This window comes from Schistocerca serialis, chromosome 2 (assembly GCF_023864345.2).
Source record: "Schistocerca serialis cubense isolate TAMUIC-IGC-003099 chromosome 2, iqSchSeri2.2, whole genome shotgun sequence".
Taxonomy (NCBI): Eukaryota; Metazoa; Arthropoda; class Insecta; order Orthoptera; family Acrididae; genus Schistocerca; species Schistocerca serialis.
This window is the reverse complement of record NC_064639.1, coordinates 263,495,151-263,502,641: the sequence shown is the minus strand read 5'-3', so window position 1 is coordinate 263,502,641 and position 7,491 is coordinate 263,495,151. Positions and strand designations below refer to the sequence as shown.

The following is a 7,491-nucleotide window of genomic DNA, read 5'->3' as shown; positions in this document are numbered from 1 at the left end:
AAAAGAAACTCGATCACTGCCCGTTGTTTGCAACGCACATCCGTTACAGACGCCATTTTAACAGCTCCGTACAGCGCTACCACCTGTCGGAAGTCAATGAAACTATACGAGACGAAGCGGGAATGTTTGAAAATATCCCACAAGAAATTTCCGGTTTTTTCAACCAAAATTGGCCGAGAAAAAAAATGTGTTGCATTACTTATTGAACTCCCTCGTATTTCTGCTGCTGGCGTGGAGTGGTGTCGGGAGGTAGGTCTAGGCCTACCTGCTGCCAGCGGAGGCGGCGCTCCTCGGCGAGGCGGAACGTGGCGTAGAGGTGGGCGGAGGAGGGCGTGGCGCTGCCGGCGCCGTGGCGCGCGGCCTGGTGGTGCAGCGGCTGCAGCGCCAGCTGCGTCCTCTGCTGCTGCTGCTGCAGGTCGCTGTGGCTGCGGCAGTGGCGCGACAGCACGCCGTTCCCGCTCACGTAGCTCGCCTTCTCCCCCAGGCCCGCCACCTCCTCCCCCTCTGCCGACGCTGACTCTTTCCTTCCTGCTATGAGACAATCAGACAACGTGATTCTCCGCCGTTATAGTTTGGAGTGTACAGCTGAAATTGTCACACAGAATATGAATCAACAGTTTTTCATAGATGAGCGGTAATTACACTACTGGCCACAAAAATTGCTACACCACGAAGATAACGTGCTACAGACGGGAAATTTAACCGACAGGGAGACGATGCTGTGATATGCCAATGATTAGCTTTTCAGAGCATTCACACAAGGCTGGCGCCGGTGGCGACACCTACAACGTGCTCACATGAGCAATGTCTCCAACCGATTTCTCATACACAAACAGCAGTTGACCGGCGTTGCCTGGTGAAACGTTGTTGTGATACCACGTATAAGAAGAAGAAATGCGTATGATAACGTTTCCGACTTCGATAAAGGTTGGATTGTAGCCTATCGTGATTGCGGTTTATCGTATCGCCGCATTGCTACTCGCGTTGGTCGAGATCCAATGACTGTAAGCAGAATATGGAATCGGCGGGTTCGGGACAGTAATACGGAACGCCGTGCTGGATCCCAACGGCCTCGTATCACTACCTGTCGAGATGACACGCATCTTATCCGCATGGCTGTAACGGATCGTGCAGCCACGTCTCGATCCCTGAGTCAACACATGGGGACGTTTGCAAGACAACAATCATCTGCACGAACAGTTCGACGACGTTTCCAGCAGCATGGACTATCAGCTCGGAGACCATGGTTGTGGTTACCCTTGACGCTGCATCACAGACAGGAGCGCCTACGATGGTGTACTCAACGACGAACCTGGCTGCACGAAGGGAAAAACGTCATTTTTTCGGATGATTCCAGATTCTGTTTACAGCTTCATGAAGGTCGCATTCCTGTTTGGCGACATCGCGGTGAACGCACATTGGAAGCGTGTATTCGTCATCGCTATACTGGCGTATCACCCGGTATGATGATATGGGGTGCCATTGGTTAGACGTCTCGGTCACCTCTTGTTCGCATTGACGACAATTTGAAAAGTGGACGTTACATTTCAGATGTGTAACGACCCGTGGATCTACCCTTCATTCGATCCCTGCGAAACACTACATTTCTGCAGGATAATGCATGACCTCAAGTTGCAGGTCCTGTACATACCTTTCCGGATACAGAAAATGTCCGACTGCTGAACTGGACAGCACATTCTCCAGATCTCTCAAAAACTGAAAACGTCTGGTCAATGGTGGCCGAGACCCTGGCTCGTCACAATACGCCAGTCCCTACTCTTGGTGAACAGTGTTATCGTGTTGAAGCTGCATGGGCAGCTGTACCAGTACACGCCAATCAAGCTCTGACTCAATGCCCAGGCGTATCTAGGCCGTTATTACGGCCAGAGGTGGTTGTTCTGGGTACTGATTTCCCAAGATCTTTGCATCCAAAATGCGTGAAAATGTAATCACATGTCAGTTCTAGTATAATATATTGTCCAATGAGTACCCGTTTATCATCTACATTTCTTCTTGGTGTAGCAATTTCAATGGCCAATAGTGTAAAGTTCACGAAAGATTTCTGAAAATCAGTACAGATAATGGGCCAAGAAAAACGTAACAGATAAGAAAGTATATGAAAAATAAGATCACAAGGATTTTTTTGTAATGTTTATGAATGTTCGTCACATCTCAGAATCTAGTCGGTAGTCTAAATCCGCCCATACCGGGCCCATCATCCTGGAAGTGACATTAAGAGCAGTTGTTACTATGTGGTGTCGCAAACGGTTTAGTTAATGTGGCAGAGGTGTAACGTAAATATGACCCTGGTAGTAACCTCATAAGAAGAAACGGCAATGCGTCAAATTTGGTGACTATGGTGGCCCCTCCAGTAACATAAACAGCGGTCGCAACACAGATTAATCAGCGATGCGGTGAAGTCTCATTCTGGTAATCTCGTACACAACTGTGTAAATGCGACGGCCGCCACTTTGTTCACAGACGAAAGACGTGCTATTAGATTCAAGTCGTGGCAGCATCTAGAGTATGTTCTCTCACTGAAGAAGAGAGTTTCACAGATTGTCTTGTTGGTTACAGCACGGAACTCGTTAACTTAATCTGAATCCCAGACATGTTCGACAGTTGCATACGAGATCTCTGTTCCGCATATATATGAGTTAACCTTCACGGGAAAACGAAAAGTGGCTCCGTCAATGAAGACTAATTTGTTTTCGAAGTCACGATTTTCCAGATGATTTTGGATGGTTTCACTCTTAATCACTAACTAAGAATTTTCCACTCTGTTGGGTTAGTGATGTGTTTCACAGTATCGAAGATGAACAAGTGTGCAAAGCTCTTAAGGTGTGCATTTTTGTGCCCATGTATACTGGACATTCTTTCTTGTCTTGATCAGTACTACCACAGTGTATTCTGTGTGGCCACTTTTCCTTAACATACTGTATACGTCCATTACGTCTGTGCCACTGAAAAATAAGGCAAGGAAGGGAACGAAGATTATATTTTATAAAACTTCTGCAGCTCCTGTATTTCTCTGCTGCAGTAAGACCTGGACCCTTTGCAAACGACAGATAAGTGCGAGCCGGTATTTCTGCCGATGCCGGCCGCGAGGGCCTGTTGATGATGTGTCCCTGCACGTGCCTTCTGGATGTGTTTGAGGTGTATCCGCTATTGCTGTACTGGAACCGTTCACCATGGGCGCTTGCCTTCTTTACGTTAAGTTTTGCCTTTCCCTTCTTAAGGCTCTGATGTGCTTGCTTTAACTCCTAAACATTCTGCATAAAGAGCGATGTCGTAATTAAATTTTGAGGAAGTTCCTTCGCCTGTTCAAATATCTGCATAAATACTTGGTGTGCTGAGGGAAATTTTAATATAATTCCCTATCTGATTGCCAGCTTCTTACATTTCCACTTGTAATTATAGCTGATTATTCTTTGCTTCAACTTAATGTCATTGTATCCATTCAATGTTGTTGTTGTGGTCTTCAGTCTTGAGACTGGTTTTATGTAGCTCTACATGCTACTCTATCCTGTGTAAGCTTCTTCATCTCCCAGTACCTACTGGAGCCTACATCCTTCTGAAACTGCTTAGTGTATTCATCTCTTGGTCTCCCTCTACGATTTTTACCCTCCACGCTGCCCTCCAAAACTAAACTAGTGATCCCTTGACGCTTGAGAACATGTCCTACCAACCGATCCCTTCTTCTCGTCAAGTTGTGCCACAAACTTCTCTTCTCCCCAATCCTATTCAATACTTCCTCATTAGTTATGTGATCTACCCACCTAATCTTCAGCATTCTTCTGTAGCACCACATTTCGAAAGCTTCTATTCTCTTCTTGTGTAAACTATTTATCGTCTGCGTTTCACTTCTATACATGGCTACACTCCATACAAATACTTTCAGAAACGACTTCCTGACATTTAAATCGATACTCGATGTTAACAAAGTTTTCTTCTTCAGAAACGCTTTCCTTGCCATTACATTTTATACCCACTCTACTTCGACCATCATCAGTTATTTTGCTCCCCAAATAGCAAAACTCCTTCACTAGTTTAAGAGTCTCATTTCCTAGTCTAATTCCCTCAGCATCACCCGACTTAATTCGACTACATTCCATTATCGTCGTTTTACTTTTGTTGATGTTCATCTTATATCCTCCTTTCAAGACACTGTCCAGTCCATTCAGCTGCTCTTCCAAGTCCTTTGCTGTCTCTGACAGAATTACAATGTCATCGGCAAACCTCAAAGTTTTTATTTCTTCTCCATGGATTTTAATACCTACTCCGAACTTTTCTTTTCTTTCCTTTATTGCTTGCTCAATATACAGATTGAATAACATCGTGGGTGGGCTACAACCCTGTCTCACTCCCTTCCCAACCACTGCTTCCCTTTCATACCCCTTGACTCTTATAACTGCCATCTGCTTTCTGTACAAATTGTAAATAGCCTTTCGCTCCCTGTATTTTAGCCCTGCCACCTTCAGAATTTGAAAGAGAGTATTCCAGTCAATATCGTCAAAAGCTTTCTCTACGTCTACAAATGCTAGAAACGTAGGTTTGCCTTTCATCTACATCTACATCTACATTTATACTCCGCAAGCCACCCAGCGGTGTGTGGCGGAGGGCACTTTACGTGCCACTGTCATTACCTCCCTTTCCTGTTCCAGTCGCGTATGGTTCGCGGGAAGAACGACTCTCTGAAAGCCTTCGTGCGCGCTCGAATCTCTCTAATTTTACATTCCTGATCTCCTCGGGAGGTATAAGTAGGGGGAAGCAATATATTCGATACCTCATCCAGAAACGCACCCTCTCGAAACCTGGCGAGCAAGCTACACCGCGATGCAGAGCGCCTCTCTTGCAGAGTCTGCCACTTGAGTTTGTTAAACATCTCCGTAACGCTATCACGGTTACCAAAGAACCCTGTGACGAAATGCGCCGCTCTTCTTTGGATCTTCTCTATCTCCTCCGTCAACCCGATCTGGTACGGATCCCACACTGATGGGCAATACTCAAGTATAGGTCTATCGAGTGTTTTGTAAGCCACCTCCTTTGTTAATGGACTACATTTTCTAAGGACTCTCCCAATGAATCTCAACCTCGTACCCGCCTTACCAACAATTAATTTTATATGATCATTCCACTTCAAATCGTTCCGCACGCATACTCCCAGATATTTTACAGAAGTAACTACTACCAGTGTTTGTTCCGCTATCATATAATCATACAATAAAGGGTCCTTCTTTCTATGTATTCGCAATACATTACATTTGTCTATGTTAAGGGTCAGTTGCCACTCCCTGCACCAAGTGCCTATCCGCTGCAGATCTTCCTGCATTTCGCTACAATTTTCTAATGCTGCAACTTCTCTGTATACTACAGCATCATCCGCGAAAAACCGCATGGGACTTCCGACACTATCTACTAGGTCATTTATATATATTGTGAATAGCAATGGTCCCATAACACTCCCCTGTGGCACGCCAGAGGTTACTTTAACGTCTGTAGACGTCTCTCCATTGATAACAACATGCTGTGTTCTGTTTGCTAAAAACTCTTCAATCCAGCCACACAGCTGGTCTGATATTCCGTAGGCTCTTACTTTGTTTATCAGGCGACAGTGCGGAACTGTATCGAACGCCTTCCGGAAGTGAAGAAAAATAGCATCTACCTGGGAGCCTGTATCTAATATTTTCTGGGTCTCATGAACAAATAAAGCGAGTTGGGTCTCACACGATCGCTGTTTCCGGAATCCATGTTGATTCCTACATAGTAGATTCTGGGTTTCCAAAAACGACATGATACTCGAGCAAAAAACATGTTCTAAAATTCTACAACAGATCGACGTCAGAGATATAGGTCTATAGTTTTGCGCATCAGCTCGACGACCCTTCTTGAATACTGGGACTACCTGTGCTCTTTTCCAATCATTTGGAACCTTCCGTTCCTCTAGAGACTTGCGGTACACGGCTGTTAGAAGGGGGGCAAATTCTTTCGCGTACTCTGTGTAGAATCGAATTGGTATCCCGTCAGGTCCAGTGGACTTTCCTCTGTTGAGTGATTCCAGTTGCTTTTCTATTCCTTGGACACATATTTCGATGTCAGCCATTTTTTCGTTTGTGTGAGGATTTAGAGAAGGAACTGCAGTGCAGTCTTCCTCTGTGAAACAGCTTTGGAAAAAGGTGTTTAGTATTTCAGCTTTACGCGTGTCATCCTCTGTTTCAATGCCATCTTCATCACGGAGTGTGTGGATATGCTGTTTCGAGCCACTTACTGATTTAACGTAAGACCAGAACTTCCTAGGATTTTGTGTCAAGTCGGTACATAGAATTTTACTTTCGAATTCACTGAACGCTTCACGCATAGCCCTCCTTACGCTAACTTTGACATCGTTTAGCTTCTGTTTGTCTGAGAGGTTTTGGCTGCGTTTAAACTTAGAGTGAAGCTCTCTTTGCTTTCGCAATAGTTTCTTAACTTTGTTGTTGTACCACGGTGGGTTTTTCCCGTCCCTCACAGTTTTACTCGGCACGTACCTGTCTAAAATGCATTTTACGATTGCCTTGAACTTTTTCCATAAACACTCAACATTGCCACTGTCGGAACAGAAATTTTCGTTTTGATCTGTTAGGTAGTCTGAAATCTGCCTTATATTACTCTTGCTAAACAGATAAACCTTCCACCCTTTTTTTATATTCCTACTAACTTCCATATTCAGGGATGCTGCAACAGCCTTATGATCACTGATTCCCTGTTCTGTACATACAGAGTCGAAAAGTTCGGGTCTGTTTGTTATCAGTAGGTCCAAGATGTTATCTCCACGAGTCGGTTTTCTGTTTAATTGCTCGAGGTAATTTTCGGACAGTGCACTCAGTATAATGTCACTCGATGCTCTGTCCCTACCGCCCGTCCTGAACATCTGAGTGTCCCAGTCTATATCTGGTAAATTGAAATCTCCACCTAAGACTTTCCTTAATCTAGCTTCTAAAATAAGTCGTAGAGTCAGTATTGCCTCGCGTGTTCCAATATTTCTACGGAATCCAAACTGATCTTCCCCAAGGTCGGCTTCTACCAGTTTTTCCATTCGTTTGTAAAGAATTCGCGTTAGTATTTTGCAGCCGTGTCTTATTAAACTGATAGTTCGGTAATTTTCACATCTGTCAGCACCTGCTTTCTTTGGGATTGGAATTACTATATTCTTCTTGAAGTCTGTGGGTATTTCGCCTGTCTCATACATCTTGCTCACCAGATGATAGAGTTTTGTCATGACTGGCTCTCCCAAGGCCATCAGTAGTTCTAATGGAATGTTGTCTACTCCCGGGGCCTTGTTTCGACTCAGGTCTTTCAGTGCTCTTTCAAACTCTTCACGCAGTATCGTATCTCCCATTTCATCTTCATCTACATCCTCTTCCATTTCCATAATATTGTCCTCAAGTACATCGCCTTTGTATAGACCCTCTATAGTCTATATACTCCTTCCACCTTTCTGCTTTCCCTTCT

At 44.6% G+C, this 7,491-nt stretch overlaps 1 long non-coding RNA gene across 1 annotated transcript in view; it reads right to left on the bottom strand.

Moving 5' to 3' along the window:
- Nucleotides 1-415: 415 nt before the first annotated feature.
- The window catches only part of LOC126455514 (uncharacterized), a 32,902-nt gene continuing 25,826 nt past the window's right edge, over nt 416-7,491 (bottom strand). Inside the window, exon 3 of the long non-coding RNA XR_007585331.1 lies at nt 416-531. This is a non-coding gene — a long non-coding RNA (uncharacterized LOC126455514). The remainder of the gene's footprint in view (nt 532-7,491) is intronic.